General features: G+C 50.6%; 1 long non-coding RNA gene across 1 annotated transcript; it reads right to left on the bottom strand.

Annotated features, from left to right (window-relative positions):
- Positions 1-713: 713 nt before the first annotated feature.
- Positions 714-18,754, bottom strand: LOC142831273 (uncharacterized). Its single transcript, XR_012906978.2, has 3 exons — positions 18,608-18,754; positions 2,507-2,589; positions 714-982 (listed from the first exon to the last, which is right to left on the bottom strand). It is a non-coding gene; the product is annotated as an uncharacterized LOC142831273 (long non-coding RNA).
- Between the last annotated feature and the right edge of the window lie 6,719 nt (positions 18,755-25,473).

Raw genomic sequence — 25,473 nt, 5'->3', positions numbered from 1 at the left:
ACTGTGACAGGGCTGGGAGCGGAAGTGGTGTAAAATCACATGCTCTTGGACCCCATTCAGGGAGTCTTTCTCCTCAGTTCTGCATTTGTTTGGTGGGCACCTTTCACGTGGGACGAGGTCCCTGCACTGCACAAATCACAGCGCACCCCCGAGGTCTGAGTACCACGTTATTTCTGTTCTAGTCAGGCTTTTACAGGAGAGGCGACAGCCTCCACGAGTCCCTTGGGAAAAACGGGGGGATGGCGCCGCACGACCAAAAGGGGCGGGGCCTCAGGTGCAAGGGGCGTGGCCAGGGGCAGTCAGCCCTCAGCGTTGCCCAGAGCTCAGCGTGCTGGCTGCTACCACTGTCACAGTAGCACCAGTGGCAGCCCCAGACCCCTTGGAATCACTGGGCCCTGGGGCAGCTGCCTCTTTTGCACTCCCAGCCCCACTGTCAGTAGCCTGGGGGTTGTTACTGTGACTCTGTCACCATTGACCCCTCGGTGGACATCCTGAGGGGAACTCACTCGGGTCTGAGGCATCCAGCCAGTCCCTTTCTCAGGGTGGGACCTGCAACCCACTCCCTCCACTCCGGGCTTTTGGGCTGCAGATTCCTGCAATCCGCTGTGATGATCGTAAACGGCCTGACATCAGTTCAGTGCCTGTGGCCCTGTTCTCCCAGTGCCAGGGTTAACCAGCGACCAGCCAGCCTGCACGAGCAAAGCATTGTTTATTCAGAACAAACACACTACAGAGAACTCTTATCAAACAACGGACAGCTCCTTCAGGGGCCTCCTGACAGGTGCTACCCCATCCTCCACATGGCGACCATGGCAGGATTTCAAGTACCTCAGGCCCTCTGTGGAACTTGCCTTTCTTGGTGCCAATCTGATGTCCATGCTTGGACTGAGGGTGAATAACTCTTCTCTCAGATCCAGGTTGTCGCTTCGGGCCTTCTCTGTCAGGCCTCTGGAACCAGGTGAAATCATTCTGTGCTACTTCCCTGAGGGAAAATGGATGACATTTCCACAGACCTCTTACCTGCTTTAGGGATTTGTGTTAGCTCCCAGCTACATTGGTTCCTACAGGAAGCCTTTGTAGCTCACCCGTTGAGCCAAGAAAACAGATAATCCCGTGAAGAGATTTTGATGCAACAGTATTTGAATATTCCATGTGTCCACTGCATCTGCCATATCTCCCTATAACAGTCTTTAAATATTTCCTGCTGCTAAAGCATGACCTCTATCATTGCCTCCGCTCATGAATCCATCTCTATGGTTATTTCTACGCAGCAGCCTTATTTCAGAACAACAGACATTATTCCGAATGAGCATAGTCTGTGTCTACACACAAACAGTTATTGCAATATAATGTCGAGCTGGAGGACTTCTTACTCCGACTCCTGTAACCCTCATTGTATGAGGAGTAAGGGTACGTCTAGACTACCGCGTTTTGTCGACGGAAGTTTTGTCAACAGATAATGTTGACAAAACTTCCGTCGACAAAGAGCGTCCAGACACATTGAGTTCTGTCGACAAAGCAAGCTGCTTTGTCGACAGAACCCCGTAGTCTAGACGCAACCCTACAAGCAATAACACCTTCTGTTGACAAAACTCTGTCGACAGAAGGTGTTATGTCTCGTAAAATGAGGTTTACCAGCGTCGACAAAACTGTTGAGTTCTGTCGATGTTATGTCGACAGAACTCAGCGGTAGTGTAGACGCTGGTATAGTTTTGTCGACAAAAGTCCACTTTTGTCGACAAAACTCAGTAGTCTAGACACACTCTAAGGGAAGTTGGGGGAAGAGCGCTCTGTCTCAAAATAACTGCTGTGTGGACCACGCCAAAAGTCAAAATAAGCTATTTCGACTTAAGCTACGCAGTTGACGTTGCTCAAGTTGCGTACCTCATTTCGAGTGTTGCCCTGCTGTGTAGATGTGCCTTAAAGGACTTATTCAAACATTACAAACCCTGAATAACTTCTGAGAGCTGTCCTTTATATAATCAGTCCGAAGAAATGTTTTCCTCTTTCTGCTTAAATAAGCAATTTTCCCTCTAAACGTCACTGGCTTGAAAACTAGAGTGGACAACACTCAAAATCATCAATCTGTGACAGGTTTATAGTTCAGCATCTAATAGCCTGAGAGATCTAAAAATGGGAGGAGACATTGTCCATGAGCTTTCATTTATACCCACAGAGAGCTGGGCCCAGAAATGTTCTACTGCTGGAAAAAAGAAAGCTCCTAGCGGCACACAGTACTTGCTTCTAGCCCCGAGAGATCCTAAGATACCAGATGTTAAAATCACTGCACAATGAATGGGAAAAGCTATTTTGAGTCATTTTTACAAGTTTCTAAAAAGTATTCATTTTTTATTTCTTTCTCTCTCTTCCTCTGAGCCTCACACAGCTGGATTTACCACCCTCCGGGAGTCTGGCTTTGCAAAGAGAGGGATAAAAAAATAGCACCAATAAAAACATTTAACAATTCTCTAAAACATCCTGCAGAATATGCAATATACAGACTTACCCACTCATGAATCAGGCAGCCAGCCCAGACGTGTGCCAGTAAAACTTTTCTATGATGCCGCATCATCATCTCGGTCCCCGTCTCTGTCAATAGAGAGATGAATGATAAACTGGACGTGGCGAGGAGGTACTCAGTTGGTCCTAGAAACGGAGCTGAACTTTGTGAAGTGTTAAACAGTGCCTAGCTCCACCTCCCAGCTGGCAAGCCAATGAAAATGTCTAGAAGATGCTGTGTGGGCCTGGAACGGTCCGGGGAGCCCATGGACAGGACAGACTGGTCCAAGCTGAAACTTGATGAGGAACAGGAATAACACCTTTGTTGCCGGGGGATGTTTAATGACCACACATGGCCAGGGCCTCGGTTTCGAGTGTCATTCAAAAGACAACAGTCCCAGTTCTCAGTCACTAGGAAGAGAAATCCCAGGCTGCTCTCACTGGTTCTCATTACCCCCTGCGAGCTTCCAGAAGCAGAGACCCATCTCAGAGCCGTGCACTCCAGCCACGCCTCAGTCTACCTGCGATATGTTTGTGATTCAGCCTCTACACCAGGGCTACTCAACACACGGCCCTCGGTGCGGTTTGGATTTACGTGGGGCTCGACACGCGGCCCGCAGGTAGGATCTTTTGAACGTGGCCTCCACTGGGAACACGCTCCATAATGGCGAGGTGTCACTCCCAACTCGCCAGGTGGGGTGAGCACTGAAAGACGCAAGCGGACAGAGTGGCTGAAACAGACGGGTAAAGGGTGTCAACATTTCTAGCCCCCAGGGATGGGAACACCAGGGACTTGTGTGAAATAAGCTATTTGCTTATATATTTGCATGTATCTGCAACTGCACTTAAGCTGTGGCCTTTAGCATGTGTTATGAGTATCACTGTGGCTTCCAGGGATTCCAAAGTTGAGTAGCCCTGGTCTATACCATGGGCCGGGTGCAGGAAAAGCCCGTGGAACAATTTCACACGGCTGTGTGCTCCTATTCTCCTTACGGCACTTTTGTGCTACCAAGCCAGCATGATAAGGTCTTGGAAAATAAAAAACCAGGCTGAATCACTCGTGTCAGCACATCTCCTGAGATCACAGCCCCGTCAGGGCAGCGCTGGCGAATGGAGGATCACAGACAAAGGCGAATTTCCAGAGCGTGGGACTTCTCCAAGCAGCCATGTTGAGAGATCGAAAGTAGTTTTCAAGCTCTGTCTGGTGCAGAGCTTAGCCTGGTCACACACTGCACAGCTCAGGGGTCTCTTGGCCCTGCGCCCTTCTCTCTATGACCCTGGGCAGGAAGTGGGATCACGTTTTCTTCCCTTCCAAGCATGAAGTCACCCGGCCACGTGTGCAGGGCAGTCCTTAGGACTTATGGGGCCCTACCCAGCACTATTAAACTGGTGCTCCTATGCCCGAGGGAAGCCGGGACCAGGAGACGATTTTTAGAGCTGTGATTTTATAATCTTCAGCAGCGCGCTCATTAATAATTCTCAAGCACATTTTTAACTAAGGTCCTGTTGACTCACACAGTACATTTAGAAAGTGACAGGAAATTCCTGGGGCTGGCAAATGCCTGTTAAATGACTTCATTACCCCTTGAATGACTCTTTCACAAGTTCAGTGTTTTGCTAATTAGTCTGGCAGGTTTTTTCCCTTTTATGTCAGCTGGATCCTTAGGGGAAGAAGTGAAGCTACAGCACAGGGAAGAGCAGGTGAGTGGACATGAAGACCTGTAGTGCCCCAGATTTTGGGGTGCCCTACGCAGCTGCGTATGCTTTGTACGGATAAGGATGCCCCTGCATGTGTATCAGGGATGATCTAGATTGGTCGTGTCCAACCAGTTCTGAGGCAATAGCCACTCTAGGCAAACCAGCCACATTATTCTGAAAATGTCAATAATTCTGTGAGCCAACTAGCCACACTCGACCAGCCAATGAGCCACCGGTGGCTAGCGGCGAGCGTATTGGACATCATGAATCTAGACGGTGCTGGGTCCTGCCGCGAGGGAAGGGGACTGGACTTGGGCCTCCCAGTTCTAGTGTCCTACGATTCCATCATGTGGCTGAGACCACAAACAGGCCCTCGGCACAGCAGTAAGCATGGAACAGAGACCCCGGCCAAACCCGGCCTGCTCATTTTGCTGCCTAAAAGTTCTGTAGAAAATCCGGCCCCAAATAATGTCCGTGCAGCTAAAGGGCAGGGCCCCATCTCGAGCTGAGGAGACACTTGGTCAGGTGAAGGACTGGTAAAACACAAACTCACACACCTGAGACAAGCCCACGCACCTTTTCGTAGTTTTTTACTCTCCTCTTCACCTCCTCCCTTTTTATTTCCATGTAAAAAAAACCTCATTTTTTCACTTTTTCCCCCACTAGGAATGAGCGGGGGGGGGGGGTCGAAAGCCAGGAGAGAAGGTGGGTTCCTCCCCTCCCCCAGGAAAACAAAATGCAACACTTCAACATTTGGAGGGGGAGGAGCTCAATATTTTTTGTTTCCAAATTTTCATCTACACCTAACATATGTGCATGAGAACGGACAGCACCCCAGAGCATTGGCAACGGCAGCCAATAGACAGGAGACGTGCGGTTAGAGCAGGTGGAGCTGGGGTCACCTGTCTGGATGGGAGAACTGGCATTAGTGCACCAGGCTGGTTGACAGCAGACACTGGACACTGAGACCTACATGGTGCAGCGCAGTTGGCTTAATTACCCTTCGCCTTCTGCTACGATCTCGCCGCTCCTGGTCTTGTTCCCAGTCATCCAAAGGCTGAGGTGGAAGATAGCGTCCGTGCTGTCTCAGGAACACAGCAATCCAGGCTCAGCTGTCCCCTCTGGCTGCACAAAGAGGCCAGGGAGGATGGCTGCATGTGCTGAGATAGCAGGCCGTCTCCCTGCCATTGCCCAGCTGATTTCGGGCTCATCTGTTATGGGTCCCGGCCCTGTGTTCTGCCACCAGCTCTTCCAAGCACATGAGATGAAACGCCGCGATTCCCCTCCAATTACTGGGCTTGTCTTGATGGTTTTGTCACCTCGGGGTAAGCAGCTGACGCTGAGTCAGAGCCAACAGGGTGCACAGAGGGAGGGATGCGATGTCTCCGCGCTGACTGATTGCAATGTACCCGCTCCTTTGTGTACGCGCCACTCTCCTCTGCCAGGAGGAATCTGTCAGGCCTGATCCAGCAAGGATCCGGATCCCGATCCCGATTTCCAGGGCCGGGAGGGCATAGGAATTGGGTTGTGCTCAGCATAAAGAAGGCAGGGGGAGGCCTTTATACTAACCAAAACTGGATCCAGATTCTGGTGTCATATGCGGGCTGCTCTGGGGCTGGTTCAGACCCATTCCTCGTTTCATCCATTTCTAATTGCCTCCTCATCTAGAGACCAGTGTCCGGAAACAGGCTGCAGACTCGGTGATATTAATTTGTGTCAATGACGTTAATTAACAACCTCCTCTAGGAAAAATCCGTGATCAAGAAAGCTCTTGGTTAACTGCTTACCTGACTTGGGGCCTTAATCGGACCAGTCAACACACACTGTACACAGACCTTTCCATCACAGAGATGTGGCCGCTTCTGGGGTGGAACATGGCAGCCAAACACTGCTTGGCAGTCTAAGGGTACATCAACGTTGCACAGCTATTTTGAAATAAGCTATTCTGGAGCAGTTATTCCAAAATAGCTTATTTCAAAGTAGCACATCTACATAAGACCGGCCATACTGGGTCAGACCAAAGGGCCAACCTGCCCAGTATTCTGTCTGCCAACAGTGGCCAATGCCAGGTGCCCCAGAGGGAGTGAACCGAACAGGGAATGATCAAGCAATCTCTCTCCTGCCATCCATCTCCACCCTCTGACAAACAGAGGCTAGGGACACCATTCTTTACCCATCCTGGCTAACAGCCATTAATGGACTTAAATTCATGGAGGTTATCTAGTTCTCTTTTAAACCCTGTTATAGTCCTAGCCTTCACAGCCTCCTCTGGCAAGGAGTTCCAAAGATTGGCTGTGCACTGTGTGAAGAAGAACTTCCTTTTATTTGTTTTAAACCCATTAATTTCATGTGGTGGCCCCTAGTTCTTATATTATGGAAACAAGTAAATAACTTTTCCTTATTCAATAACTTTTCCTTATTCAGGGAAGTCTACACTTCAGGGAAGCCTCAAAATTAATCAGAGGCAGGTTTCCCTAATGTGGACGTGCTATCTCGATGTAGAGCCCCAGGAGGAGTAACTTAGAATGGCCCTGGGAAGGGGCTATTTCGAAATAGCAGCAGTGGAGCGTCTACACACGCCTTCTCTCGAAATAGCTATTTCCGAGTAGGCGTTATTCCTCGTAGAATGAGGTTTACAGATTTCAGAATAAGCCGTCTATTTAGTTCAAAATTATTTCGAAATAACGGAATGGCTGTGTAGACACCCGCATTGTTCTTCTGACATAACACTAGTTATCTCGAAATAACGGTGCAGGGTAGATACACCCTGATACAGAAAGAGAAGGAAGCAGTCCCCACAAGGAGTGGAAGGAAGAATTTAAAGCAGGTTAGATTCATAGACTGTGTCTACACTGGCCAGTTTTTCCGGAAAATCATCTGATTTTCCAGAAAAACTTGCCAGCTGTCTACACTGGCCGCTTGAATTTCCGGAAAAGCACTGACGATCTAATGTAAAATCATCAGTGCTTTTCCGGAAAAACTATGCTGTTCCCGTTTGGGCAAAAGTCTTTTTCCAAAAGACTTTTGCCCGAAAGGGCCAGTGTAGACAACATAGTTCTGTTTTCTGCAAAAAAGCCCCGATCGCGAAAATGGCGATCGGGGCTTTTTTGCGGAAAAGCGCATCTAGTTTGGCCACGGACTCTTTTCCGCAAAAAGTGCTTTTGCGGAAAAGCATCCTGCCAATCTAGACGCGCTTTTCCGAAAATGCTTTTAACGGAAAACTTTTCCGTTAAAAGCATTTCCGGAAAATCATGCCAGTGTAGACGTAGCCATAGACTTTAAGGTCAGAAGGGACCATTATGATCATCTAGTCTGACCCCCTGCGCAATGCAGGCCACAGAATCTCACCCACCCAGTCCTGGAATAATCCTCTCACCTATATCTCAGATATTGAAGTCCTCAAACGATGGTTTAAAGACCCCAAGATGCAGAGAATCCTCCCACAAGTGACCCGTGCCCCATGCTACAGAGGAAGGTGAAAAACCTGCAGGGCCTAACTATCCCCGCTGGACCTGGGGTTCAGATGCTAGGACTCCCAGTCCAACTCCTGCAAAGGGAAAAGAAAAGAAACACTAAGCACTTTCTAAAACAAAATGTAAATGTCTCCTCATTTCAACAGGGGAGGGGAGCAGCAGGTGCATTGTCAGTTTATTCTAACTGCAGCCTCTCTCGGCGTTACGCTTGGCGCCCCCTCTGTGCTAGGTACATCGAACGAAACAACTCTTCTTGCCCCAAACTATTTACAGAATGCTGGCGAGAAAACAGGCGGGTGCAGCGAAGAGATAAGGGGAGCACAAGGCAGCAGCAAGACTGTTGTGACGGGGGTAACAATAGACATGGCTAAGTACGCCCATGCATGCGACTGGAAGAAAACCGGCACGAGACGTGCGCAGCAGAAAGCGCACGAGCAGTTACGTTGCCAAAGCCGCAAACGAGGTTGTATTTTAACAGATTTTTTTTCTACTCTACAATGTAGGTGAAACCAGGGACTTGATCCTCTTGGCCCGCCCAGCAGCCCGAGAGGAAAATCTGGCCCACTGAGTATGGCTACGCTGCGATTGAGCCCCCAGCTGACTCAGGCTTGGGGGACGAGGCTGTTTAATTGCAGTGTTCACATCTGAGCTTAGTCTAGAGCCCTGGGTATAGGGCCCTGTGCGGAAGGAGGGTGCCAGAGGACTGGCTGCAGCCCCAGCTGCTACATCTCCACTGCCCGGCCACTTGTATGAATCCTCAGGGCATTTCTGCTCCATGCTCGGGGTGGGAGGTAACTGCAGCACATTGGGACCCGCACAGGTCATCGCTTTGCTCTACCTAGCTCGGGTACCACAGCACTGATGCCACCGTGCTGGCGGTACAAGCCCGTGGGGGATGCTGGGTAAATACCCACGAAGGGTAGCTCTGCAGGCTGGCCTGGCGTCACAGCTAGGGCCACCTGAGGTAGCAAAGATTAACACCCACTCGACAGCGTCTCCATCTGCTGCAGACAGCCTGACGGCCACCTCGATGGAGCCTGACGGCCTGCGTCGCAAAGAGCCGCTCCGATTTCTTTGGAGAACGGCCGAGTTTGAAGAATTAATTCCTTTGCACTTAAAATAAGTTTTCCTTGAGCTTTCGCAACAGAACCCTGGGATGCTGGAGGAAAACAAAGGTTGGTATCCCATGGGGCCTAGTGAATGCCTGGGAATTGAATTTCCTCTCTACATCCATGGGATGTTCATGTTGAGAAAACTGTAGCTAGTGGAGAGCAGCCCGTGCTCAACCTTAGCCCCTCCACTTCCCAACCTGCTTTGGTCAGTGAGTATCGAGGAGGCCTTCTGCCTCCAAGCAGACCATTAATTGGCTCAGACCCACTGGCATTTCTCTAAACCCAGCACGCCCGTCTGGGCAGGTGAAGCTGCATGCTCCTGACCACACTGTCGAGAACGTTTGCCGGTCACGGCCGATATGCGTATAACATAGGTCTCCGCCCTGCTTACCCATTCCCTCCACTAGCATTTGTGTTTAGCCCACAAACCAACACCTCGCAGCGTCTGTTCTGCTGGATTAATGTTAAACCTCAGGGCCAGAGTTGATTTCTTTATGTCATTACACGTTTGATTCCACAGGGTTGTGTCAGACATTGCCATTAAAGTCCCTGCTCCATGAATTCATTTATTCGTTCACCTTATGCCGAAGGACCGAGGGCCTAGTAGGCCTCCCCACCAACCAGCTCCCAGAATGTCCACAAGCTTTGTTTCACAGCTCCCTCCTTCCACCTCTCCCTTATAGGCTTTGGTCTGCCCGGACATCGAGGAAAAGCGAATCCCCACCTCACCCCAGCTCTAACCCACCTACACCACTTCCTGCTGCATTCTTGCAGGTCTCCTCAGCAACTGTTGCCCAGAGCCAATCGTACTGAGCTTGTGAGGCCTAAGGGGATCACAGTTCTAGGCAGTACACGGGCACCATGGGCCCCCCACTCTTGGTTAGCTAACGCCGTGGAGACATTGACTTAGGAGCAGAGGGGTGTGAGTTCTGTGCAGAATATGTAGAGAAAACTGGGGTCCTGGCAGACTGTAGCCTTGGGTTACCACTAGGGGCAGCCTGTGCATACAGGCAGACTCGGCAGTTGCCTAGGGCGCTGCATGAAACGGGGCGCCCAGTGATGACGCACTGCCGTTGAGGGCTGTTGATGCGGGGGTGCCGATTGTGCATTCCGCCTGGGGCACCAGTTGCCAGCAGCTTGTCTTGGGCCGCGCCTGGTTATTACAATGGGTAAAAGAGCCCCGTTGCTGTGCTAGCTCTGGCTGTGGGGTGAGGCGATCCCATTCTAACAAGAGCAAGGACTTCCATTTGCAATTTGTAACCCTGACATGGTTCCCCAGAAGAGCAAACAAGCCGACTAGGCGCTAGCAGCATGACACAAGTCCCACAAGCGGTTTAGAAGTTTCCCTCTGCCTCTTTCCGCCGCTGCCAGCTTGTGAAGGTCTTTCCAGAGTGTAGCGTTCCACTCCCCGTGCTCTGGAAAAGGCACGCCAAGCTCTCGGCGTGTCATTAGAGTCCACCTCCCTCTGCGCTGAGGGTCATTAAATCCAGTCTGCCAGCGGCTTGCAAACTGGAAAGCTCTGTTCAGAGACGTACGGTAACCTAGGTCAGAGGGAGGATGTCTTACCCCTCCCCCCCCCACTCCTGGCACCAAGCCGCCTTCTGCCCACTGCGCAAATGGCAGCCCCTGCCGCTCTGATGGGCTCTCCTATGGAGAAGGACAATGAGACGTGTCTGAAACGCAGAGCTCACAGTAACACAGCGCGTGGTGCATAATGGCGAGGGCAGCAGGGGCGAGATGGAGGTGGATACGGAATGATGCATCCTGCTCCCTAGGACTCTTCCCAAGGGAAAGGAGCCAGGTACTGAGATCCATAGGGAGCAGACCTCTAAACACCGGAGGCTAGGAGAAGTTAGAGGAAGAACATAAGTTTGGATTGCAAACGTGGCTGCTGAACAAAAATTAAGTACAGGAGACACAGCTGTCTGATCAAGCCAACTCTGGGTCTCCTAAGCCATGTCTACACTGGGAAATGATTTCAAAATTAGAAAAGTCGACTTAATCACTCCCGATTTAACAAAATCCAGCCAGTGTGTCCACACTGAGTAGAGCCTCGAAATTCAACTGAGGCAGGCTCTGTGAATGCGGACACGCTACCTCGGACTTAGCGCTGCAGGAAGCGCTGGGGAGTAATTCGTGCGAATGTCTCTGGGGAGTCGTGATTTCAAAATAGCCGCACTGGTGCATCCACATGACCGCTATTTCAAAAAGCTCTTTTGAAATTAGCGTTATTCCCTGAGGAAAGCAGATTTCTATGAGCGGCCCGTTACTTCGAAATAGCAGGCGGGTGGTGTGGACACCGCGATTATAAATCTGAACTAAGAAAGGGAGGGTATTTCGAAATAAAGTCCTAGTGTAGACCAGGGCTTCAAGTGGTGGGGGAGGGAAGAGCTGGGAAAAAGCTGAGGCCCTCCCCTCTCAAACTACAGCAGCATGGCATGGAAGCACTCCCTCCGGGGCGGGGAGGGAGAGAAGAGGGGAGCAAGATTCTGGAGGAAATTCAAACCCATCCTCCAAAGGCCCAGGGCTTGGTGGGTTGCTAGAGATAGACCCTGTGAGGATAAACGACAAAGGAGTGCCCCAGTACTGTCAATGTATCTTCCCTAGTCTCCTTTTCAGCACAGGCTGGCAGCTCCAGGCTATCTGGGGTACCCCTGCTGTTACAGAGCGATGGCAGTAAACATGGAGGAAATCGTTCCGCCGGCCAGAAGAGTCTAGGGACCTCAGTGGAGAGCCTTGGTAAGGAGACGAGCACGCGAGAGGTTCACAAGCTATCTGCAGGGTCTTGATTATTTCATGCTGGTGACAGACCACCAGCCTCTCCTGATGCCAACAGAGACTCGGGCAGGCTAGCCATTGCTCATGCAAAATCAAACCTGTTCTGGAATAACCTCTGGCTGACTGTGACGGACTGGGCCAGGTCTGGGCACTGCTGAGGGCGTCCGCTCAGGGCGAATTGCTCAAAACTAGGGCTCCTTACAGCTTCTGACCAGAGACCTTCCCAAACAGGTCACAAACCGGTCACACCGAGCAAAACCCCTCAGACACCCCAGCTCTCCCTGTGCCACAATCAGCCCCGGGCCTGCACACGGGGAGGGCTTCTAGAACCCAATCTCACCTACCCCAAACGGGTCTTTCCGGTCCCAAAGAACCAGCCACAAATCCCTGGTCAATTTCCCTCTGGATCTCACCCAGAAGTTCACGCTGAGCCAATCCTTTAGAATCTCCAATCTAAAGGTTTATTAATAAAAGAAAGAAAAGCACGAGAGTAAGATTGTGAAGGAGAATACATTACTTGCATCGAATCTCCCAGTTCTCGATGCAGGCTCTTAGCAGAGATGTTACAAACTATCTTAAAAGTCTCTGGTGTACATCCTATGGCAGGATGGGCCCACAATTCTTCCCAGCTCGCTGTTCTTCGCAAAGCTGCCTCTGGGATCAGTAGCAGAATTGAAGGCAAGATGGAGTTCACCTCATGAGGCATTTTATATCCCTCCTGGCGTCCTCCTGGCTAGAGCAGGTCACACGGTCGAGTGACCTACCTCTGTTTCACATGCCGGCAGCCGTTATGCCCTGGCTGGTTTGCAGGTATCCAGATTTCCAGACACATTCCTCAGTGCGTATTGGGCTTTCTGAGAGCCTTGTTCCTGTAGCCTTGCTAATTAGCATAGTCACTGACTGGACATCCCTTCCCGTTGCTCTGTCTCAGAGAATCTTCCAGCATAAGCACAAAGTACACATTTATAACTCCACATACAGATATCACACAAGTACATGGATTGCATATACAGAATCAGTAGAACATGAGCTTTCATTTGACACCTCACACGGCCCCCTTTGTACAGACTTTGGGACAACCCCCTCTTGGGTGCAGCAGTGACCTGTCTGATCCCCTTAAAATCCAGTAACGTGACTGATCCCTTAGCAAGAAGCCCTAGAATTGCAGCTACACTGCAGGGTTGGATGACACAAAGTCACCTCAACTGATATTTTCTTAGGTGCTTCGCTCCCCATATAGCTCCATTCTCCCGCCGGTTGGCTCTTCACCCTGGGACCTCTTTGGGGCTGTTTCTGTCTTTCACTATGGCCTGGTCTACACCTAAAATTCAGAACAATCTAGCAACGTGTTTCAGGGCTTGCCCACATTCACAGCTTGCCCACTGGCATTGCCTGGATCTAATCCTCAGTCAGCGAGGCGGATAGCAGGACTTTTCTGTCCACCTAGCTGCTGCCCTGTGGAGTGGTAGAGAGCACCTACACTACAACATGGTAGCCGCAGTGCTGAATTAATGCCAGGTAGGTAGACGTACCAAGACAACATACTGTGCCTAAGCCAATGAGACCTGGATCTTTGTTGGGACCACTAGAGACTACAGGAATACAAGCAGGGTTCCCCTGGAATACCTTGGGAGCAGACACACCAATGGCTGACTCTGCTGCATGGTGGAAAGGGATTGTTGTGTTCTACAATTTATTGTCGTCACTGCTGTGGAATGTAATCTAAGCACATGCAACAGCTCAGGGAGCACCGGAAGAGGATTAGACAGTTGCATGAACATGAATAGCTTCTGCAGTAAGTCTAGCTGGGATGAAATAGAATTAGGATCTCAGGCCTCATGCTTCAGGGCATAAGCTGGCCCCTAGAGAGGGGCCAGGAAGAAACTCCTCCGCTTGGCACTGCACTCTACTGCCAGGAGGGGTTACAGATAAGCACTCCTCAGTGGCTAATATTGGGGATACGATCCTGAACTGGATGGCTATTAGCCTGCTCCGGTGCAGGGTGGGGGGTAAGTTAGGAATGTTTGGAGGCCCAGGTTGCTAGGTGCTCCCTTTGGGTGCCTAACTCCTTTGGGCTCCTTTGCAAATCAGAGCTGGAAGTGCGACGGGCCTGACCCAAAATGCAGGCAGGTCCGTGGGTGTCTTTCCTCCTAGCACAATGGGCTCCGGATGTGTTGTGTTTTCAACTGTCTGCTCCGCAATGCAGACCCCACCCCCCACAACCTGAGCCCTGTCACATTAATGACTCTAGCCCCAGCTGACTAATAAATTGGCCTGGGGCTGCTGGGGCCCATTAAACTCAACCCCAGCCAGCAGGCCCTTAGTCCCCAAGCCAGTGATCCAGGGCAAGGATACAGTTATCTCTATCAGCCTTTTTAGATGCTTCAGCAGCAGTAAAAGAGGGGGAAGGGGAAACGTTTGCATGTGTCACACAGAGCCATCTGCTCCCTGGTGTTCAACAACAGCCACTGGTGTGATAGCTCCAGCCCTGCAGGCGAGAGCCTACATCTCTGCTATTGCCTGAGAGAGAGGTCACGCGCTAACAACACCGAGAGCCACTGCTGGGATATACGGCCTTGACTACCAGCGCCTGCGGCTATGACCGGAATGTATTGCAACAGATGGATCTGGTGATGGTACCTGGGTTGGCAGGTGTCATGCTCCCTCCCCCAGGCTTTATGAAAATTGGCTTATGAATATGCATAACTCCAAGAGGCTTCATGCAAACTGCATCATGTAATGCATCACTTGTAAAGTTACAATGTGCATAGCCTGTTTTTCAGAACGTACCATTCTTGTGGGTGAAATTAGACACATGGAGCCATGTAGTTTAGACATACCCCATCGATGGAGACATGTAGATTAGGCTGATCGGCAAAGGGAAATGAAGTCGCGATTTAAATAATCGTGGCTTCATTTAAATTTAAATGGCTGCCGCACTGAGCCGACAAACAGCTGATCAGCTGTTTGTCGGCTCAGCGCGCTAGTCTGGACGCTCTCGCGCCGACCTGAAAGCCCTTTATTGACCTCCCTGTTATGCCTCGTAGGATGAGGTTTACCGGGGAGGTCGATAAAGGGCTTTCATGTCAGCAGGGGAGCGTCCAGACTGCCCCGATCTGCCGACAAACAGCTGATCGGCAGAGCGGGGCAGCCGTTTAAATTTAAATGAAGCCACGATTATTTAAATCACGGCTTCATTTCCCTTTGCTGAACAAACAAATCTACATGGCTCCATCGACGGAGCCATGTAGTCTAGACGTACCCATGAAGTATGAATCTGGTTTTAATGCTAATGGTGCTAATGAGGGCCATGAGTGATACTGAAGGAACTTAATGACTCAGTACTCAAACCAACTACTTGAGAAGGGCCTTGTGTGTCCTGTAAGCCCAGACTTTGGTGGGTTCTAGAAAGGTGTGTGACTATACCACCTGGTACTGGAAGCCATCTTGAATCTTGTACTTTTCCATGAGGATGGGTAGACCGATCAAAGGATTCCCACCTGAGGAAAAAGTCTATTTAAGGAATGGGAAGCAATTAAGTTTGTCTTCAGCTGGCCTTTGAAACTGCCTCCTCCACCCTAAGAGGAAACACATGAAGAAACTGAAAACAAAGGACTCTAAAGAACACTGAAAAGCCATAGACCCAGGCCTGAGTAAAGATCAGCTCTGACTTGAAGTATTTTATCTGAAATAAGAACAGCTGATTAGGGTAAGAATTTGCATATAACAAGGTTCTCATTATATTAGAATTAGCTGGTGCCTTTTGTTTATTGTAACTTAGTAACTTACTTTGATCTGTCTGTTTTCACCTCCAATCACTTAAATCCTTTTATACTGAATAAAAACACTTGTTTATTATCAAACCTAGTGTAAATAATTTTTCCTGGGGGGAAGCAACCACTGTGCATCTCTCTCATTGGTAAGGGGGGCAGGAATCCAGACTATGCCTTGGATGGGGGAGATCAGAACTTCCGGCCCAGCTGGACAGGGCGGTGGGGAGCCACAGAAGGCAGGAAGGCGGGCATCAGTAGCTTGATTGGCACATCAGGCCACTACCCCAAGGGGATTTCTACGCCCCAACCTGTCACAGTGGCAGAGTCAAGCAGAGGAATGTGCATTGCTGGTTGTTTGGGATGCTAGTAATGATTTTTAGTGTGGTGGCTGAAGAACAGACAAAGAGGGTAGTGGCCATGTTTCCCTCTACGCTGCCTGGAAGCACAGCCCTGCAGCTGCTTAACGAGCCCTGCCCAGCCAGGGGCTCAGGGCTCATGCATGGAGCTGCCTAGCAGGGGGAAGGGCACTTCTACCTCAGTGACAGCCGCTCCCTGCTGAGGACAGAGCCGCGAGTCTCTCCCAGGGTACGTCTACACTACAGCGCTAGTTCGAACTAACTTAGTTTGAATTAGTTCGAATTAGCTTAGTTCGAATTAACTAACGCGTCTAGAACTAAAAACTAGTTCGAATTAGCGTTTTGCTAATTCGAACTATCAAGTCCACATTGAGTGGACCCTGAACAGGGCTTAAGGATGGCCGGAAGCAGTGCCGGCAGGGCATAAGAGGAGGACTTAGAGCATGGAGCTGCTGTCTCAGGCTAGCCGAGGGCTGCGCTTAAAGGGTCCCGACCCCCACCCCGGACAGACAGTTCTAAGGGGTGCCCCGCTTGCAAAGCAGTCCTGGCTTGGAGTGCCCTGAGTGCCCACACTGGGCACATCACACCACTCGGCCATCAGCCCGGCTGCACTTGCCGCAGGCTGCCATCTGGGGAGAGGAGGCAATTGGGGGGCTGCAGGAGAGCTTCCACCCCCAGAAGCCTGCAGAGCCAGCCCAGTCCTCCCCATCAGGGGCTCATACCCCATTCCTCCCTCACCTCCTTCCACTTACCCTTCCCTAGCCCCCCTTCTTATTGATGTACAAAATAAAGATAACGTTTCTTCCAACATTGACTCTGTCTTTATTGAACAAAACTGGGGGAGACTGGGAAAAGGAGGTGGGAGAGGGGAAGAGAAAGGCTGGGAGAGGGGAGGGCAACTAACATGATCAGGGGTTGGGAACAGGTCCCAGATGAAGAGAGGCTAAAGAGACTGGGACTGTTCAGCTTAGAAAAGAGGAGATGGAGCGGGGACAGAATAGAGGTCTCTAAAAGCAGGGGTTGGGTGGAGAGGGTGCATTCAGAAAAGTTCTTCCTGAGTTCCCATAAAGAAGGACTAGAGGACACCAAAGGAAAGGAATGGGTAGCAGGCTTGAAACTAGTAAGAGAAAGTTGTTGTTCACAAAGCAAATAGTTAACCTGCGGAACTCCTTGCTGCAGGAGGCTGTGAAGGCTACAACTAGAACACAGTTTAAAGGGAAGTGAGATCAAGTCATGGAGGTTGGGTCCATGGAGTGGTCTTAGCCAGGGGGTAGGAGTGGTGTCCCTGCCCAAAGTTTGTGGAAGGCTGGAGAGGGATGGCACGAGACAAATGGCTTGGTCACTGTCTTCGGTCCATCCCCTCCAGGGTCCCTAGGGTTGGCCGCTGTCGGCAGACAGGCTACTGGGCTAGATGGACCTTTGGTCTGACCCAGGACGGCCATTGTAAGCTCAGGGCTCAGGGTCGGGGGTCTCAGTGGACCCCCTTGATTTTCATGCACACCTGCTCCTGGGTGGCCAGGCTGGCAGCTCTCCTGCCCTAAATGGCCACTTTCCTGTGCCTAGTGCGGAGATCGTGGACGAGGTCCACGATGTCCACACTAGCCCAGGCAGGTGCCTGCCTCTTGCGGTCCAGGGCAAGCTCCCGGGAGCTGCCAGCCTGGTCCCGGGAAGAGGGGGTGGGCTGGGGGACATCGGGTGGGTGGCTTGAGCCGTGCCAGGTGCAGGGTCTGCTGGCTGGGTGCTGGCAGGCTTGCACCTGGCACGGGCACCGTAGCCAGCCCGTGCCCCTTTAAGGGGTCCAGGGCCGGGAAGGGGGCATAGAGTTTCCCTGGTGCTGGCCAGAGTGGCCACCAGGGAAACCTGGGGAGGGCTAGCCTCCCACTAGTTCGAATTAAGGGGCTACACACCCCTTAGTTCGAACTAGGCTTAGTCCTCGTAAAATGAGGTTTACCTAGTTCGAACTAAGTGCTCCGCTAGTTCGATTCAAATTCGAACTAGCTGAGCGCTAGTGTAGCGCCTATGAAAGTTAGTTCGAACTAACGTCTGTTAGCTCGAACTAACTTTGTAGTGTAGACATACCCCCAGGCAGTAGGGAGAGCCAATTTGCAATGAGGTGGAGGGAGCCAGCCCTGGCCCCGAGTCATTGCCTAGCACTAGAGGGTCTGTCCAAGCTGTGAAATGACAGGGAGGGGCAGAGAAGCAGCAGGGGGCAGGTTAAGCTCTGGGATGCACAGAGACTTGGAGGAAAACTTGCAGGTTAAGCAGTGGTCCAAGAAGCCAATAGACCACAGGAGAGAGGTGGTGGCAAATGCCTCAACTCAAGAAGGGAGGTGAATTTCCATTGGAAACCCTTTCCTTCCCGCAGCCTTAAGGGGTGCATGAACAGGAACATTTTCCTGGGAAAAGGGGGAAACCTGTTGCTGAAAACTCTTTGGTACCAGAGAAGGGGTGTGTAAGGGGACGAGACCCCACAACAGCTGGGGGGCTCCCCAAAGGCAGGATCAATGTCCCTTTTCAAAAAGGGTCACATGGTCCCCAAAGCACAATTCCCTCCTTCTACAATAAATATGGGCCTAGTCCCAAAGTCCTGTTCCCTCCTTTAGGGTAAATACAGCCTAAGAGGTCTGGCCAAAAGTACCATCCCTTCTTTCAGGCAAATACAGCCCTACAGGCCTAGTCCAAGAAGTTCTATGGTCTCCCTCTGGAAGGCTCACTGGCCTGGAGGCATCTCCCCCACTACCAGGGAGACAAGTGTCACGGAGCAGGGAGGTAGAGACACCCAGACCCTCCCACTCCACTAGGTCCCAATCCAGGGCCCTGTTGGCAGCAGACACTTCCACTGCCAGCTCAGCAGGGGATCCTGCCGAAACACGCTGAGCTCCCGGAGGGACAAACCTCCACCCTGGGCCACTTCTTACCGTCCCTGGTGTCGCCCCCTTCTCCAGGCATTGCTCAATGAATCCAACTCACAAAGAAGGCCTCCCCAGTTGGGGCTGCTGCATCGGGGGGGGGGGGACACAGACATTAGGGACTACTCAGGAGCTCCAGCCTAAGCTCCTTCCCTGCTGGCAGTCCAGCCAGACTGAGCTTCTCCCCTGGCTTTTATACAGCTCCAGCAGTTGGAGCATGCCCAGTCTGGGAAAAGGGGCGGGACTTCCTCTGCCCACAGAGTCTTAGCCCCCAGCCCTCTTCAGTGCAGGGCACATCTGCCCTATCACAGGGTAGTAAACACTAATCAACTCACATGGTTTGAAGGGGAGGGGGATTTGGAAACCATTCTTGGAAATGCAACTGTCACTCATTTGCTGGTAACCTTCTGCTTCTTCCTACAACTTCTATGGATCCACACAAAGGAACTCATGCGGACGGTAAACCCCTTGAGAATGCGTAACCTCCAGGACTTCTGGAAAATGCTTCTGTGCATGCTGGGACTGGGAACAAAAGAATCCCATGGCCATGCAGCTCTGTGCTAGTAATGGTACAGGGGCTCAGAGCTGGGCCTAGCAACAAAGACATGAACATCCTCCAGGTTTCACAGGGCCATCTATGCTGCTGCCCCAACGCACACGCCCGCAACCCCACGTCCACTGCCCCAGGCTCTGCGATTCGCAGCCCCAGGGTGTCGGGGGGGGGGTTGTGGTTTCAGCCCAGACCGAGGGTTAGTGCCTCTTCCTGGGCAGTCGTGAGCACCCAACGTCTCCAGTGGGCTTGGCGAGAGCTTGGTGCCTCTAAGGATCCGGCAAGGGAAGTGAGACTCAAAGGAAGCAAAAATCACTTAAAACTGAGATGGGAAAAAAGTGAATTGATTTATTGCGTGGCCCCGCTTTGCACAGTTCTAATCTTTTAACCTGTTAACCTGGTTAAGGGGCCGGCAAACAGGTCAAACTCCCTATTCTCCCATAGTCACCGTGTGACCTTGAGACAGTCAATTAATCTCTGTGCCTCAGTTTCCCACATCGCTAAACTGATGTTGACAGTAATACTTTCTTTGCACAGTCAGACATGTTCATACAGTAATTTGCATAACAGGGCCTTGAGCCAAGGTGAGGCCTCATAAGAACATATGAACAGCCATATTGGGTGAGACCAAAGGTCCATCTAGCCCCATATTCTGTCTTCCAACAGTGGCCAATGCCAGGTTCCCCAGAGGGAGTGAACCAAACAGGGAATCATCACGTGATCCCTCTCCTGTCACCCATTTCCAGCCTCTGATAAACAGAGGCTTGGGACACCATTCCTACCCATTCTAGCTAATAAGTTTTGATGAACCTAACCTCCATTAATTTAGCTGATGAACCTAACCTCCATTAATTAATTAGAACCCTGTTAAAGTCCTGGTCTTCACGGTATCCTCTGGCAAGGAGTTCCACAGGTTGACTGTACAGTGCATGAAGTAAAACTTCCTCCAGGCATTATTGGGCTGCTGACCTATTCAGGACTAAAAATCTTAATGGTTTCAGTCATGCCTCGGCCCCAGAAGGACACACACTGCCCGGGCAACAGTGATCTATGCCAAGGCTGCTCACAAAAGAAATCCTCTAGAGCCTCCACACTCCCATCTTGCTTTTAATGCATTGATGCTGAACGCAGAGATGGGCTCTTCTGCTCCAATCTTCCCGGGATTACACAAACCTTTACTCACCCCAGGCTGCTGGGGATCCTGGCTAGTGGTGGGCGTTTTTAACAGCTGCTGTTGTGTTATAATTAGCATGTGGACTGAGTAATCTCCAAGGGAAGCCCCATGCTGCTTGAATCATTTTGCATTTTGCTGGAGGAAACACTGCTGGGCATTCTGCAGGGAGCCATCCTGCGGAGAGGGAGGGTTTATGGCTGCCGAGGAGGGTGTTTCTGCCCCTCTCTGGCCTATAAAATTAATTACAGTTATTAATTATTTAGGAGCTATAATAATCATTATCCCTACAAAGTAATTGTAAGCACGCTTATAGGCCCTTTCATCGCAACACATCCCACAGCGCTACACGAATTCTCCCTCGGGGTCTACAAACTCATCCCGTCTTGGTCCCAGCACATCAGGGTGCCTTTTGTTACCCCAGCCCCAACGGTGGGGGGCTACCGTGGCAGTGTCCTGCCCTTGCAGCAGTGGGCAGAGCTCAGAGAGCCCGGCAGGCCTCCAGCAACTGGCAGGGAGCGCAGGCAGCAGAGGCTCCTACAGCGTTTTGGCATCCCCAGAGCAGCCCACGTGGAACTAGGAAGGATGGGAACAGGTTACAGGAGGGAAGAGTTTGGAGACGGCCTAGGTGCTCCACCCCCGCTCTACTCCCAGGGCCACCCCCACTTCACCCCTCCCCCGAGGCCCTGCTTTCACTCTCCTTTTCCTGCCCATGTGCCGTCCCCTTCCCCCGAGACCCCACCCGCACTCCCCCTCTCTTCATCCCTGCTCCACCCCCTGCTCGAAGGCCCCTGGCCACCCACCGTTTTCTGCCCTCCTTCAAACCCCTCCCTGAGTGGTCAAATAGCTGATCAGTGGTGGTTCCAGACAGCTGGGGCTAGCTGGTGCTGCCAAGGACCCACTATTTTTCCCGAGGGATGCTCCAGCCCTGGAGCCCCATGGAGCTCGACCCTATGGGGGGAGGCTCCAGGAAGTCAGTCTGTGTGCACATGGCTGGAATGCTGGATGCCACGGCAGCACCTCTGTAAAAAGTTCTCTTACTAAAAGAGCCCATTTCATATTAGAGCAATCCCCACCGGCCCCCACCCGCCGAGGAGGGCTGCCCCAGCCAGCCTCAAACAACCCTCCCCAAGCACCCATCACTTCACAGGGGTGTGTGTAATGGGGGACATGTCAGAGGAGACAGCAGAGAGCCTGGAAGGCAAGCGAGCAGGGAGTGGATCTACGAGGGATATAAAAGCCGGCTGAATAATTAAAGAGAGGAGCCGCTCCTAGATGAGAACAAAATGAAAGACGCGTGCGATTTGAGCAGAAATGGCCTTTTCACTTCATTACAAGGAGCTGGTGCCCTTATTTGGTTATTAATATTTCCAGCTGAATTAGCCTGAGGTAAAGATGGCTCGAGGGAATGACGAGAGCGCCAAACTGCACTGGCTTCATAGCTATTTATTCCTTGGGAATTAAACTGAAAGGTCAAGTGCCCGGGGTGCCCCCTTGGAACAGTCTTGTGCCAGCCCCGGGAGATGCACCCAGGGACCTAAATTAGGGTTTTTCCGCTCTCCTCCCTCCCCCCCCCTCCCGGGGCTGTGTTTTTGTGTGAAGTCAGTTTGACATATTCACGGTGGCTTTCCGGTGTCACCTAAAGGGAAAGTGTCTCCGTTAGCACCAGGCGTGAACGCTGTCTGGCAGGCGCAGGCAGCAGAGGCCGGGGGCTTCTGAACCCTGAAGCCAAATGCTGCCTTGGCTCAGTCTTATTGGGCATAGCGGCGTCACTGGGAGCGTACGTTAGAGCGGGCATTAGCCTTGTCATGCCGGCTTGTTTTAAGCCAGGGCTGGGGAACCAAAGGCCTGGGGGCCAGATGTAGCCCCTAGCTAGCCTGCATCCAGACCCCCCCTCCCCCTCCACACACACAGTCCCCCTGTGGGGCTGGAGCATACAAAAATCTACCCGCCCCCCCCCCCCCCCCCCCGGCTCTGGTGTGTGAGGGGAATGTGGGGAGTGTCTTTCTCCTCAGTCAGGAGACAAGTCAGTGGGGTTTCTTCTTTTTTCTCACTTGTGTGTGGTCCCCGACTGATTCTTCTGTGGGTCAATGACCCCTGACCCAAAAAAGGTCCCTCACCCGCAATTTCAGAAGTGGAGGGAGGCTTCCCTTGGAACAATTTATTTTCCTCCTCTGTTCCCCCCATGAAACTCATGTTGGGGTTCTGCAGTAAAGGAAATGGACTCCAGGTCTCTGATCAGTGGCTGTCACTAAGGCCACGGGGAACATCCCACAGGAAGTCCCTCTTAGCCCTAATTTAGCAGTACAGAGCCAATGACACAGCTGAGAGCAGTTCTGCGTCTGCTCAGTAGATGGCAGCAGTGCGCACCCGAGTACACACGCTCCTCAAGAGGTTACTGGTAGAGCTGGGCCCACGGCCCCATATTCAATCCTGAATTACCACCATCCCAACGCACAGATTCCTGGACTCAGTGTGGCTGGTGATTCCAACCACAAATATAGGGACTCGTCACCCATTTGAATTTGGAGAATGTGTATCTTCGTTCTCACACTGCTCAAAGCTTGGAGGTCTGTCAGTCTGGGGCATCGGCTGATTGTGGCCTCTCTCTAATTTCTGGCAGAGCCAAGAAGTACTGGAACTCATGAGGAAGCCAGGGCTTGGTTTATTCCCAGCCCAGTTTTGCAGACTCAAAGGAGCTAAGCATCTAGTTTACTGAGCACTCCTCCCTATCCCTGATCGAAATTTCTTTCCCTTCTAGCTTCTCTTTTTGCTCCAGCAACCAAGACCTCAAAAACCCACCCAAGCAAAAGAGAAAAGAAAGATGAAAGCAGATGCACATCAATAAAGGATGAAGGAGCTGGATGCTGCCTATGATCAGATATACATGACTGTATTGTTACAGTATTGATTGTCTAAGACAACCCTTAGGGGTTCCAACGTGCCCCCCCATCCACATAGGGGGTTCTGAAATTTTAATTGAAAAATCATATCAAAAGGATATTTTAAGCCTTTGAAGTCATCATGAAATGGACACAGCAGCTTGTGCGCCTGTCACTGCTGAATCATAGCCCTGTCGCCTTCCAGAGTGGCTGGCACCGTAATATCTGAGCACATCACAAAAGCCATTAGTGAATTTAAACGCACCCCCAGTGCTGGGCACAAGGGTTTCTTCAAAAACGTGGTAGCGGCAGCTTGTCTTCCCGCAGGAAAGAATGGTTTCAAAATACCACTTTGATCTAGGAAAGACGATAAAAACGTTTCAATTAGTACTAAGTAGCAGCTGCCTTTAATGATAAGATAAAGCAAAGGAGTCTTTTGGCTGTGATGACATATGGCCAAGCAGGAAAGCACACGTGTAAAAAGACAAAGACAAAAATCCAAATCAGTTTTTGGAATTCTAAAATGTCAGTCTCCCCAAACTGAACTTTCCCAGGCTGCAGGAACTTTTGACAATATTTGTTATTCTAATTTGGACTGAATCCTTATTTCAAAGTGTCCAGTAAAAGGGAAAGCCTGAGTTTTGTCCAGCAGGAGATTAATTTAAAGGCTTTACCTCACACAGGAAGGGAGTTGAGATCTCCTAAAAATAGATCACTGCCCTGGGCAGAAGAGCATCCTCCCCTAGAAGTTCCTCCTCACAAACACACATGAGGCTCTTCTCTATGGTACTGCATGGCTTTCCTTAACACAGTATCTGAGTGCCTCACAATCTAACATTTATCCTCCCAGCACCCTACAAGACAGGGACTATTACAGATGGAGAGCTGAGAAACCGAGTCACAGAGAGACTAAGTGACTTGACCAAGATCATGCAGTGTGTCTGTGGCAGAGCAGGGCCAATTCCTAGAGCTCGAGGCTTAGTTGCTGGTTCCTTAAACAAAATGCGCAGCTTTTACTTTGTATTAAGAACAGCCCCGGTTTCCCTTGGTGGTGGGAGCCATGGAGCAAGGGTGTGTGAAGGGTTGAAATTGACCCCCTTTAGACTTAATCAAGTTTCATTTTTATTTATGTAATTGCAGACAGAATCAGTGTTTCCTAGTGTTTGGACAAATTTATCTGGCATGAATGTAACCCCCCAAGAGAGAATTGGAAAATGGACCCAAGTTACTGCATCCTGGGGCATCTGGAAGTTCTTTCCGCATCCCTGATAGTTCTTGCTGCCTTCTCTGATCTCCTGTCTTGCCCTAAAGTCCCGTTCTTCATTTTTCCAGTCTGGTGTTCCTTTAGTTCAGGCCCATGGTTGCAGAGGATTTTTATACAGATCTATATTGTCACTCAGCTGCAGATCTTCCCAGGAAAAGAAGTAACTCCCCAGGAAATGTTCATGTACATTTTACTTACGTCTACCAACACATATTGCTGACAGAATAAAGGTACTAACATTTAAAGCAGATCAGCAATTCTATGTAGAAGAATGGAAAAGCCACTCTAATGCCAGCAAGTGCTACTTCATTTGTACTCATTCACTATACATAATTACAAATCATTAAAGACACAGCTATCACAGCTCTTAATCTTACCATTATCACGTCTTAAGGCAATGTTCTGAGTCAGTATCTGAGGGATGGTTACGGAGAAAAACTTGATTCTTTAAATGTCAACATGTCTTATCTTCATTAAAGATGGATTTTCCCTTCAACGTCCAGTTTTGTTTGTGAATCGTTAAGTGCACTTCATTAGAAATTCCCAGCATGTCTCAGTTTTAGAGTCCTGATATTTATTTGCTTTCAGTGGTACTCGAAGTTATCCCCTCTACACACACTCTTGGAAATATAATGGTTTTCAAAGGTAATCACTTATGGAGTAAAATTGCATATACCCGTGGTCACCAACCAGTAGGTCGCGATCTACCGGTAGATCTCAGGGGCTCTAAGAGTAGCTCTTGAGGCCTCTCTGAACTGTGCACCTGCGCAGTGCATTTACATTAGATTTCCTCATGTAATGTAGGCGGGGCTTCAAGGAAGGGGCGGGGCAGAAGATCTTCACCTGTTCTGAGACTTAAAAAGTGATCTTGGGTGTAAAAAGGTTGGAGATAACTGGCATATACCAATGCTTGCTTGCTTTTTTTCTTTTTTTGTCTGTTCATTTTGCCAGTCCTTTAACATAAGTGACACATCGTTTCTACCCCTTTTGAGTGTCTGGTTTGTCATG

The sequence above is a fragment of the Pelodiscus sinensis genome, chromosome 13 (genome assembly GCF_052426305.1).
Source record: "Pelodiscus sinensis isolate ZL-2025 chromosome 13, ASM5242630v1, whole genome shotgun sequence".
NCBI lineage: Eukaryota > Metazoa > Chordata > Testudines > Trionychidae > Pelodiscus > Pelodiscus sinensis.
The sequence above is the reverse complement of the archived record's forward strand: the minus strand, read 5'-3'. Positions and strand labels throughout refer to the sequence as shown.